The 13,266-nt window shown below is 41.1% G+C and overlaps 2 long non-coding RNA genes and 1 pseudogene across 2 annotated transcripts; 1 reads left to right on the forward strand and 2 right to left on the reverse strand.

Moving 5' to 3' along the window:
• The first annotated feature begins 4,191 nt into the window (after window positions 1-4,191).
• LOC112078663 (phosphomannomutase 2-like) lies at window positions 4,192-8,731 on the forward strand (annotated as a pseudogene).
• Window positions 4,390-5,614, reverse strand: LOC139026846 (uncharacterized). The gene is made up of 3 exons (XR_011478790.1): window positions 5,565-5,614; window positions 4,539-4,576; window positions 4,390-4,466 (listed from the first exon to the last, which is right to left on the reverse strand). It is a non-coding gene; the product is annotated as an uncharacterized lncRNA (long non-coding RNA).
• LOC139026847 (uncharacterized) lies at window positions 5,813-6,237 on the reverse strand. The gene is made up of 3 exons (XR_011478791.1): window positions 6,169-6,237; window positions 6,075-6,119; window positions 5,813-5,888 (listed from the first exon to the last, which is right to left on the reverse strand). It is a non-coding gene; the product is annotated as an uncharacterized lncRNA (long non-coding RNA).
• Window positions 8,732-13,266: the final 4,535 nt, after the last annotated feature.

Below are 13,266 nucleotides of genomic sequence, written 5' to 3' on the forward strand. Positions count from 1 at the left end.
ATACCGCTGCAGGAAGGAACGACGTTCTGTCTCCAGAGAGTGATTACTTTGGTTGCGAAAAGTTGCAAATCAAATCCAGAACAACCAGCAAAGGACCTTTGTTGAAGATGCTGAGGGAAACGGTGTAACAAAAGTATCTATATCCACAGTAAAACGAGTCCTTATAGTCGGCATAACCTGACAGGCTTGTCTCAGCAAGAAAAGCCACTGCCTTCTAAAGAGCCGCCATAAAAAGCCAGACTACGGTTTCAGGCAACTACAGATGGGGACAAAGATCGTACTTTTTTGGAGAAAGTCCTCTGGCTTCTGAATGACAACACAAAAATAGACAGTTTCCTTGGCCATAATGACCATCGTTATGTTTGGAGGGAAAAGGGGGAGGCTGCAGCCGAAGATACACCATCCCAACGTGAAGCACGGGGTGGCAGGCAGTCATGTGGGTGCTTTGCTGCAGGAGGGGACTGGTGCACTTCACAAAATAGATCGATCAATAAGGGAGGAAAATTATATGGATATATTGAAGCAACATCTCAAGACATCAGTCAGGAAGTTAAAGCTTGGTCGCAAATGTGGTCTTCCAAAGGAGACAATGACCCAAAGCATACTTCCAAACAGGGCATCAAAGTCAAGGTATTAGAGTGGCCATTACAAAGCCCTGACCTCAATCCTGTAGAAAGTTTGTGGGCAGATGAAAAAGCGTGTGCGAGCAAAGAGTCCTACAAACCTGACTTCAGTTAACCAGCTCTGTCAGGAGGAATGAGCCAAAATTCACCCAACTTATTGTGGGAAGCTTGTGGAAGGCTACCTGAAACGTTTGACCCAGAGTTAACAATTTAAAGGCAATGCTCCCAAATACTAATTGAGTTTATGTAAACTTCTGACCCACTGGGAATGTGATGAAGAAAATAAAAGCTGAAATAAATCATTCTCTCTCACTATTATTCTTTACATTTCACAGTCTTAAAATAAAGTGGTGATCCTAACTGACCTAAACAGGGATTTTTACTGGATTAAATATCAGGAATTGTGAAAAAACTGAGTATAAATATATTTGGCTAAGGTAAACTTCTGACTTCAACTGTATTATGCAATGTTGTGTTGCTGTTGTAGATAAATAAGCACATGGTTTTTCCAGGCCTTGTGTTCTAAAAAATAGTAAAACATTTTCCATTACTAGTAAAAAGAATAATGCAGTACTGGAACAGTCCAACTAGGTCAAATCCAAGTACATAGTCTGGTTACTGTCATACCAAGTACGTAGTCTGGTATACTGTCAAATACCCAAGTACATCGTCTGAAGTATACTGTCAAATACCCAAGTACGTAGTCTGTATACTGTCAATACCAAGTACTAGTCTGTTACTGTCAAATACCCAAGTACGTAGTCTGGTATACTGTCAAATACCCAAGTACGTAGTCTGGTATACTGTCAATAACCCAAGTACGGTATAGTCTGATACTGTCAAAACCCAAGTACATAGTCTGGTAACTGTCAGATACCCAAGTACATAGTCTGGTTTACTGTCAATACCCAATACATAGTTCTGATTACTGTCAGCAATACCCAAGTAATAGTCTGATATACTGTCAAATACACCAAGTATACATAGTCTGATACTACTGTCAAATACCCAAGTACATAGTCTGATAACTGTCAATGGATACCCAAGTACATAGTTGATGTACTGTCAGATACCCAAGTACATAGTCTGATTGTGTATACTGTCAAATACCCAAGTACATAGTCTGATATACTGTCAAATACCCAAGTACATAGTCTGATAACTGTACGATACCCAAGTACATAGTCTGGTATACTGTCAAATACCAAGTCCATAGTCATAGTTACTGTCAAAGTACCCAAGTACATAGCTGAGATCATATTACTGTCAAAATACCCAAGTACATAGTCTGATATACTGTCAAATACCCAAGTACATAGTCTTGGTATACTGTCAGTACCCAAGTCCATAGTCTGGTATACTGTCAAATACCCAAGTCCATAGTCTGATATACTTGTCAAGACCCCAAGTACATAGTCTGATATACTGTCAAATACCCAAGTACATAGTCTGATATACTGTCAAATACCCAAGTACATAGTCTGGTTTACTGTCAGATACCCAAGTACATAGTCTGGTATTACTGTCCAAATACCAAGTCCATATAGTCTGATATACTGTCAAATACCCAAGTACATAGTCTGATATACTGTCAATACCAAGTACATAGTCTGGTATACTGTCAAATACCCAAGTACATAGTCTGGTATACTGTCAAATACCCAAGTCCATAGTCTGTATACTGTCAAATACCCAAGCCATAGTCTGGTATACTGTCAAATACCCAGTACATAGTCTAGAGGATACTGTGCAAATACCCAAGTCCATAGTCTGGTTACTGTCAAATACCTCAAGTCCATAGTCTGGTATATGTCAATACCAATCCATGTCTGGTATACTGTCAAATACCAAGTACATAGTCTGGTATACCTGTCAAATTACCCAAGTACATAGTCTGATATACTGTCAAAATACCAGTACATAGTCTGATATACTGTCAAATACCCAAGTACATAGTCTGTATAACTGTCAAATACCCAAGTACATAGTCTATATACTGTCAATACCAAGTCCATAGTTGGAGTATACTGTCAAATACCCCAAGTAATAGTCTGGTATATACTGTCAATATACCAAGTGACATAGTCTTGGTATACTGTCAAATACCCAAGTACATGTTAGGTATACTGTCAAATAACCCAGTCCCTGTCTGGTATTACTTGTCAAATACCCAAGTCCATAGTCTGGTATACTGTCAAATACCCAATACCATAGTCTGTATACTGTCAAATACCCAAGTACATAGTCTGATATACTGTCAAAACCCAAGTACATAGTCTGATATACTCCAAATACCCAAGTACATAGTCTGTATACTGTCAATACCCAGATACATAGTCTGTATACTGTAAACATGGCTGGAATGCTGTTCAACTAGCCAGTTTACTCCTCCAATCAGGGCCTTTTGGTAGAGTGGCCCAGACAGAAGCCACTCCTCAGTAAAAGGCACATGACAGCCCGCTTGGAGTTTGACAAAAGGCACCTAAAGACTCTCAAACCATGAGAAACGAGATTCTCTGGTGTGATGAAACCAAGATTGAACTCTTTGGCCTGAATGCCAAGCCACGTCTGGAGAGAAACCTGGCACCATCCCCACGGTGACAGCATGATGGTGGGCAGCATCATACTGTGAGGATGTGTTTTAGCTGCGCAGGGTACTGTGATAACTAGTCAGGATCGAGGGAAGATGAACGTAGCAAAGTACAGAGAAAACCTGCTCCAGCGCGCTCAGAACCTCAGACTGGGGTTAAGGGTTCACCTTCCAATAGGACAACGACCCTAAGCACACAGCCAAGACAACGCAGGAATGGCTTCGGGACAAGTCTCTGAATGTCCATGAGTGGCCCAGCCAGAGCCTGACTGAACATCCGAACTCGAACATCTCTGGAGAGACTGGAAATAGCTGTGCCAATGAATTCCCCATCCAACCTGACAGAGCTTGAGAGGATCTGCAGAGAAGGAATGGGTGAGAAAACTCCCCAATACATGTGTCGCAAGCTAAGTTGTAGCGTCAGAGACCAAAGAAGACTCAAGGCGTGTAATCGCTGCAAAAGGTGCTTCAACAAAGTACTGAGTAAAGGGTCTGGAATACTTATGTAAATGTGATAGTTTTTTATGTGGAAAAGTCAAGGGGTCTGAACTTTACTATCATGCCCTGTATTTATACTGTTTCAGCATTCAAGACCCAAACTAACCCGTGTTATCAATAATTAAATAAATATATATATATTCTGCTCTGCAGAATCACTGATCAACCAATAACGTCTCACTGTTGTGGTTGTGTGTGTGTGTGTGAGAGAGAGTCAACTGATCCGTCAGGTTGTATTTAGCTGCTCTGACCTTCTCAGCTCTTCTCTGTAAAGGTCGTGACACACACATCACACACACACACCACACCCGCACACACAGACACACACACACCACACACACTAAAACATCATTGATCTTTACTGCATGAATGAGTCCGTCACAACGGTGAGTTTTAGTTAGTCAATAGTTTACTACATTAATATAGTTTACCGCAACAACACACACACACATACACACATACACACACCAACACCAGTGTACTGATATATGTATTTGTGTGTCGTAGTGTTGGAGAAGGTGGACTACCTGTTTGCTGAAAACGGACTGGTGGCCTATCAGAATGGACAGCTGGTAGCAGTACAGGTAAGACCTGACCTCTAACCTTTGATGCTCCCACGTGGTTTATTGACCAAGATGGACACGTTGTAGTCACTGGTTGTTTTAGTATCCAAGGGCGTGTGATTGGTTGTTTTTAGGTATCCAGGCGTACATGGGGGAGGATCTTCTTCAAGATTCATCAACTTCTGTCTCAAACTTCCTGGCCAAGATTACAACTACCCAGGAAAGAGTACAACACTCTCTCTCACCATCTCTGTCTGTCTCAACTACCTGGCCAAGATTACACTACCCAGGAAGGGTACACACTCTCTCTCTCTCACACCATCTCTGTCTGTTTCAACTACCTGGCCAAGATTACACTACCCAGGAAGAGGTACACACTGTCTCTCTCTCTCTCACACCACATCTCTGTCTGTCTCACTATAGGCCAAGATTACACTACCCAGGAAGAGGTACACACTGTCTCTCTCTCTCTCACACACCATCTCTGTCTGTCTCAACTACCTGGCCAAGATTACACTACCCAGGAAGAGGTACACACTGTCTCTCTCTCTCCACACCCTCTCTGTCTGTTCTCAACTACCTGGCCAAGATTACACTACCCAGGAAGAGGTTACACACTGTCCCTCTCTCTCTCTCTCTCTCACACCATCTCTGTCGTCTCAACTACCTGGCCAAGATTACACTACCCAGGAAGAGGTTACACACTGTCCCTCTCTCTCTCTCTCTCTCTCTCTCACACCATCTCTGTCTGTCTCAACTACCTGGCCAAGATTACACTACCCGGAAGAGGTACACACTGTCTCTCTTCTCTCTCACCATCTGTCTGTCTCAACTACCTGGCCAAGATTACACTACCCAGGAAGAGGTTACACACTGTCTCTCTCTCTCTCTCTCTCTCTCACACCATCTCTGTCTGTCTCAACTACCTGGCCAAGATTACACTACCCAGGAAGAGGTACACACTGTCTCTCTCTCTCTCACACCATTCGTCTGTCTCAATACCTGGCCAAGATATCACTACCAGGAAGAGGTTACACACTGTCCCTCTCTTCTCTCTCTTCACACCATCTCTGTCTGTCTCAACTACCTGGCCAAGATTACACTACCCAGAAGAGGTTACACACTGTCCTCTCTCTCTCTCTCTCTCTCACCATCTCGTCCTCTCATCACCTGGCCAAGATTACACTACCAGGAAGAGGTACACACTGTCTCTCTCTCTCTCACCCCATCTCTCTCTCTCTCTCTCAACCCATCTTCTACCCACCTCTGTCTGTGTCTCCTCAGGGGGACGTTTATAGAGTTCCGTAATGGAATGTTGAACGTGTCACCTGTCGGCGGAGCTGCAGCAGGGAGGAGAGGATGGAGTTCTACCAGCTGGACCAGATATGGGAGGGATGTCTGATGTCGTGTCAGTCTGTGGTCCTTAGCTCACTTTACAGCTGTCTCTCAACAAAAGAACGAATCAGAGAGAAGTTTGTCGCCGTTCTTCAGGAGAGTTTAAAGGCAAGGACTGACCTTCTCAATAGGTGGTCTACCTCTAACCCTAAAGACTGGACTTCTCTATAGGTGAGTCTGACCTCTAACCCTAAAGACTTCTCTATAGGTGAGTCTGACCTCTAACCCTAAAGACTGACCTTCTCAATAGGTGATCTGACCTCTAACCTCAAAGAACTGACCTTCTCAATAGGTGAGTTGACCTCTAACCCTAAAGACTGGACTTCTCTTAAGGTGAGTCTGACCTTCTCAAACCCTGGACCTCCTTACACCAAAGGACTAGACCTTCTCTATAGGTGGTCTGACCTCTAACCCTAAAGACTTCTCTATAGGTGAGTCTGACCTCAAACCCTAAAGCTCTTTTATATCTCCTCTCTCTATAGGTGAGTCTGACCTCTACCCTAAGACTTCTCTATAGGTGAGTCTGACCTCTAACCCTAAAGACTTCTCTATAGGTGAGTCGACCCTTAAACCCTAAAGACTTCTCTATAGGTTAGTCTGGACTCTAACCCTAAACTTCTCTATAGGTGAGTTGACCTCTAACCCTAAAGACTTCTCTATAGTGAGTCTGACCTCTAACCATAGGACTTCTCTATAGGTCTGACCTGTAACCTCCTCTCTCCTCCAGGTGGTCAGGTCAGTTTTGATGTCTTCCCAGAGGCTGGGACAAGCGGTTACTGTCTGGGGCCTGGAGAGAAGGACTCCTATCAAACCAATCACTTTCTTCCTCTAACCCTAAAGACTTCTCTATAGGTCTGACCTGTAACCTCCTTCTCTCCCTCCAGGTGGTCAGATCAGTTTTGATGTCTTCCCAGAGGGCTGGGACAAGCTTACTGTCTGGGCCTGGTAGAGAAGGATCCTATCAAACCATACACTTCTTTGGAGACAAAACTAAACCTGTAAGTAGCTTTATGGTGACCATGACAACCATGTTACCGCTTATGGTGACAACCATGTTATAGATTTACAATGACAACATGTTACAGCTTTATAATGTTATAACTTTATAATGACAACCATGTTATGGCTTTATAATGACAACCATGTATACCGCTTATAATGACAACCATGTTACAGCTTTATAATGACAACCATGTTACAGCTTTATAATGACAACCTGTTATGCTTTATAATGACAACCATGTTATAGTTTACAATGACAACCATGTTACAGCTTTATAATGTTATAACTTTATAATGACAACCATGTTTGGCTTTATATAATGAAACCATGTCACGCTTTATAATGACAACCATGTTACAGCTTATAATGACAACCATGTTACAGCTTGTATAATGACAACCATGTTACAGCTTTATAATGACAACCATGTTACAGCTTTATAATGTTATAACTTTATAATGACAACCATGTTATAGCTTTATAATGACGACCATGTTATAGATTTATTATGACAACCATGTTATAGCTTTATATGACAACCATGTTAAGCTTTATAATGACAACCATGTTAATGCTTTATAATGACAACCATGTTATAGATTTATAATGACAACCATGTTACAGCTTTATATGACAACCATGTTACAGCTTTATAATGTTATAACTTTATAATGACAACCATGTTATAGCTTTATAATGACAACCATGTTACAGCTTTATAATGTTATAACTTTATAATGACAACCATGTTATGGCTTATAATGACACCATGTCACCGCTTTATAATGACAACCATGTACAGCTTTATAATGACAACCATGTTACAGCTTTATAATGACAACCATGTTAATGCTTTATAATGACAACCATTTTATAGATTTACAATGACAACCATGTTACAGCTTTATAATGTTATAACTTTATAATGACAACCATGTTATGGCTTTATAATGACAACCATGTTACAGCTTATAATGTACAACCATGTTACAGCTTTATAATGACAACCATGTTATAGATTTAATGACAACCATGTTACAGCTTTATATGATAATCATGTTATAGATTTATAATGACAACCATGTTACAGCTTTATAATGACAACCATGTTAATGCTTTATAATGACAACCATGTTATAGATTTATAATGACAACCATGTATAGATTTATAATGACAACCATGTTACAGCTTTATAATGACAACCATGTTAATGCTTTATAATGACAACCATGTTTAGATTTATGATGATAATCATGTTATAGATTTATAATGACAACCATGTTATAGATTTATAATGACAACCAGTTTACCGCTTTATAATGACAACCATGTTATGGATTTATAATGACAACCATGTTACCGCTTTTTGATGACAACCATGTTATGGCTTTATGATGACAACCCATGTTATGGCTTTATAATGACAACCATGTTATAGATTATAATGACAACCATGTTACCGCTTTATAATGACAACCATGTTATTGCTTTATAATCACAACCATGTTATTGCTTTATAATCACAACCATGTTATAGATATATATTAATGTTGACACTGCTTTAGGGGGGAAACGACTATGAGATCTATGCAGATCCCAGAACCATCGGACATGAAGTCACCTGCCCTGAAGATACACAACGTATCTGTCAAGACCTGTTCTTCAACTGACACACAGCAGTAATCAGATGTGTGAAGTGCCAAAGAGACAGCATGTCGTCCTGCCCTACCATGTGATCATGTGACCATTAGGGCTTTATGAATTTAGGCCAACGGTTAATTAAAAAAGCTTGTACTGCATCTTGGGAGTTCCCTGATGCATACAACACCGCTTTGGTGACACCCCTGTTTAGTAAACGAATGGTTCTGACCGCTGGGAACTCTGGGAAATGAAGCTTCTTCCAACCGTGTCTTTCTGCACATAAAATGATTAACTTTATCCACTTCATGGAAACCTGCTATTGGTTCAACTATATCGGTTACTGTATCTGCTATTGGTTCAACTATATCTACATTGTTTTAGGCTGGGTGTCTGTGTATCACTTTATTAAAACCTCCTCCTAAAATTAATATTAAGACTGGTATTATTTTTAGTTTACGGTTATTGCCCTGGTTGAAACATGTTTTGATACAGTGGATATTGCCCGTTTTCCATGGCTTCTGGTTGGGATATGTACGTACGGTCACTGGGGACGACATCGATGCACTTATTAATGAAGCCGGTGACTGTTGTGGTAAACTCAATGTTATCGGATGGTTAACAAATGTGACCGACCGCCCCGATTCGGTCTTATGTAACATTTGAAATGGTGTTTTTTCATTGGATAAAAGTAGAGACTCMGGGCTAGAAAATGGTAGACCGTACACTGCAGTTGATGAACAATGGGAAAGTAATTCTGCTTAGTTGATAAACTTGTAACCCCACTTTTTAGAAAATGGTCCTTTAATGTTTTGGTACCTACTGGAGAGCTCTTTGTTCACACCCTCTTAATCCTTAGCCCCACCCATCTCTTTAAGGATTCACATGAGGCCATGTGCTAAATAGAGTGAGTTGTGTATTAAACACAAGATTAAGACTAAAAGTGGTAACCTACAATCAGGAAAAACTCCAGGTAAAACTCCACTTTATCTGGTCCTATATTCTAATCTGACTTTGGTGCAGGTCATGTTCTTCACATTGCCGTCTCTYGTAAACACTCACTATATCATATAAAATCTGTTTATTTCTCTCATGAACAGGATACAGAAGGTGTAAACTGTACAGTGGTCATGGTTACTTGCATGTTTTCATAGTAGCAATATCAGAAAGTGTCTGTATAAAAATACATAAATATTAGATGCTGCTTACCCAGACATACTGGTCTAAATTGATGGGTCATGTGAAGGACATGCTATAACCACATCTAGCTGAGTGGATAGGTCATGTGAAGGACATGCTATAACCACATCTAGCTGAGTGGATGGGTCATGTGAAGGACATGCTATAACCACATCTAGCTGAGTGGATGGGTCATGCACACAGTAAAAATAATTGCCATCTGACCCACCTTATAGGTCCTCAGATGCTGCAACAACAGATAATAATGCCATCTGACACCTTATAGGTTCCTCAGATGCTGCAACAACCAGTAAAATAATGCATCTGACACCTTATAGTCCTCAGATGCTGCAACAACAGTAAAATATGCCATTCTGACCTACTTAGTAGGTCCTCAGATGCTCGATACAACAAGTAAAATAAATTGCCATCTTGACACCTTATAGGTCCTCAGATGCTGCAACAAACAGTAAAATAATTGCCATCTTGACACCTTATAGGTCTCAGATGCTGCAAACAAACAGTAAATAATTGCCATCTGACACCTTAAGGTCTCAGTCTGCAACAACAGTAAAATAATGCCAATCTGACACCTTATTAGGTCCTCAGATGCTGCAACAACAGTAAAATAATGCCATCTGACACCTTATAGGTCCTCAGATAGCGCAACAACAGTAAATAATGCCATCTGACACCTTATAGGTCCTCAGATGATTTTTTTATAGTTCCTGCTACAACAGTAAAATAATGCCATCTGACACCTTATAGGTCCTCAGATGCTGCAAACAACAGTAAAATAATCCATCTGACAACCTTATAGGTCCTCAGATGCTGCAACAACAGTAAAATAATGCCATCTGACACCTTATAGGTCCTCAGATGCTGCAACAACAGTAAAATAATGCCATCTGACACCTTATAGGTCCTCAGATGCTGCGAACAACAGTAAATATTGCATCTGACACCTTATAGGTCTCAGATGCTGCAACAATCAGCTACATACATATGCCATCTGACACTATAGGTCCTCAGATGCTGCACAACAAGTAAAATAATGCATCTGCACCTTATAAGGTCCTCAGATGCTGCAACAACAGTTAAATAATGCCATCTGACACCATATAGGTCCTCAGATGCTGGCAACAACAGTAAAATATGCCATCTGACACCTTATAGCCCGGTCCTTAAGATGGCTGCTTAACAAACAGTAAATAATGCCATCTGACACCTTATAGGTCTCAGATGCTGCACAACAGTAAAATAATGCCATCTGACACCTTATAGGTCCTCAGATGCTGCAACAACAGTAAATAATGCATCTGACACCTACTTAGGTCCTCAGATGCTGCCAACAACAGTAAAATAATGCCATCTGACACCTTATAGGTCCTCAGATGCTGCTCCACAACAGTAAAATAATGCCTCTGACACCTTAAAAGGTCCTCAGATGCTTGCAACAACAGTTAAAATAATGCCATCTGACACCTTATAGGTCCTCAGATGCTGACAACAAAGTAAAATAATGCCATCTGACACCTTATAGGTCCAGATGCTGCCAAACAACAGTAACAATAATGCATCTGACACCTTATAGGTCCTCAGATGCTGCAACAACAGTCAAAATATGCCATCTGACACCTTATAGGTCCTCAGATGCTGCAACAACAGTAAAATAATGGCCATCTGACACCTTATAGGTCTCAGATGCTGCTACAACAAGTAAAATAATGCCATCTGACACCTTATAGGTCTCAGATGCTGCAACAACAGTAAAATAATGACCCATTCTGACACCTTATAGGTCCATACATTCTTTTGCACAATCTGAGTAAATAATGACCCCTAGAATGCCCTTCTAGCCAATCAGAAATTTAAAATTCAACAAGTGCCGTGGCATAATTAAAGCAATATAAGGCTCCATTCACGAGGGAGGTGTCAAGCTATTACGGTCTGAATATACCACGAAGCTGTCAGCCAATCAGGCGGTTCAGGTCTCGAAAACCACCTCAGTTTATAATGAATATTATGAAAGCGGGTAGTTTGGCGTCCTGGATGCTGATATGGCTGCAAGCCATTCGTATTCAGACAAATACTACCACAGGTATGATGCCATAATACCTGTTAGTGTTGTAATTGATGTTGCGCTTAACCAGTCTTTCTAATAGCAATAAGAAACCTCTGGTTTTCTTGGGTCACTATATAATTAGGAATCATCATGGCCAGTATGCACGGTTAAGGGCTTCCGCTTCCTTATTCAATATACCCCCCACAGGCCTATCCAATATACCCCCCCCAGACCTTATATGACCTCTCTTCTCGTCCCAGACTTATATGACTTCCTCCTTCTCGTCCCCAGACCTTATATGACCTTGCACCCCCCCCAGCAGGCTTATATTGAATCTTCCTCCCCCCCCCAGGCCTTATATTGAACTCTCCTCCCCCCCCTCCCATGCCGTTTTATGAACTCTCCTCCCCCCCCAGGGCTTTATGAACTCGTCTCCTTCTCGTCTCCAGGGTTGGTGTTTGTAACTTCCTCATCCTGCGCATGGCGTTCTCATGGTTCTAGCTGAGGAAGCCCTAGCTAACAGCCTTCTCCAAGCTGTAACACAACAACCATTGTCTAAGGTGTAAATGACTTTCCGTCCTGACACACACTCAGGGAACCAGGAGAAGATGAGGATGATGCTACTGTACTCCAAAAGGGAACGGTCTTAACTTTTAACTGATGCACTTTTACCCCAGTTTATATGGAAATAATTTCTTAGTTAGTCTTAATATTTTAATATTTGATAAAAAATTTGTTCTATTTCCAATGAATTCATTCTCCAAAGGGACACTTTTTTAAATAAAGTTTGTCTTTCCACTGTGAAGTGATCTATGTGATGTTACAGCCAGTACTTCCTGTTGATCTGGCCATCCAATGTATGGGACTTTGCAGCCGACTGACATAGAAAAGGTAAATTTGTTGAAGAAAATGCTATGGGCTGTCAGCTCCTATAGAAGGTTGATGTAGCTACTACCAAAGGACTATAGCCATGTGATAATGTGAAATGAAATCATTTATATAAAGGTGTGGGTTTCTGAGGAATATGAAATATTACTATTCATGTCACTGAGGAGGAGAGAGGTAATGTAAACGTTTACATTTATGTCAGGATATATCACTCGAGCGAGAGAAGCAGGTAATGTATAATGTTTACATTATGTCAGGATAATATCACTGAGGAGCGAAGAACGAGGGTAATGTATAACGTTACATTATGTAGGAGTATGTTATTGTCAGACATCAGGATCCTCTGGAGGAGACAGTCTGGTACCCGTCACCATGACAGCCGTGAGTTGGGGAAGGACGGTGAAGCACTTTGGGCCGGCACAGGTCAGATGAGGAAGAACAGAGATGCATTGGCTGTTCAGATGTGTAGCGAGACTCGGCGTAGGATGAAGGGTTAAATTATCAGTCTGTGTGAATGTGTTTTTGTCCGGTTCATGCTGCGATCATTTGATGAAAAACGTTTAGATAGTCTGAGCTACAAAGAGCCCTCACCTACGGTTGCCGGTCATTACTGTAATGTAGTACCAGTATACGTGACCCACACCAAGTCAGATGTGGATACAGGTCCCAAGGACCCACCACTCAGTAGATTAAGCACTTCCAACCCATCCACTCACAAGGAGTCCTCACATGCCCACTCAGCTAGATTGTGGTTATAGCAATGTCCTTCACATGACCATCCACTCAGCTAGATGTGGTTATTAGGCATTGTCGCTTCACATGA

This window comes from Salvelinus sp. IW2-2015, unplaced genomic scaffold, assembly GCF_002910315.2.
Source record: "Salvelinus sp. IW2-2015 unplaced genomic scaffold, ASM291031v2 Un_scaffold6044, whole genome shotgun sequence".
In the NCBI taxonomy this organism is placed as follows: Eukaryota; Metazoa; Chordata; class Actinopteri; order Salmoniformes; family Salmonidae; genus Salvelinus; species Salvelinus sp. IW2-2015.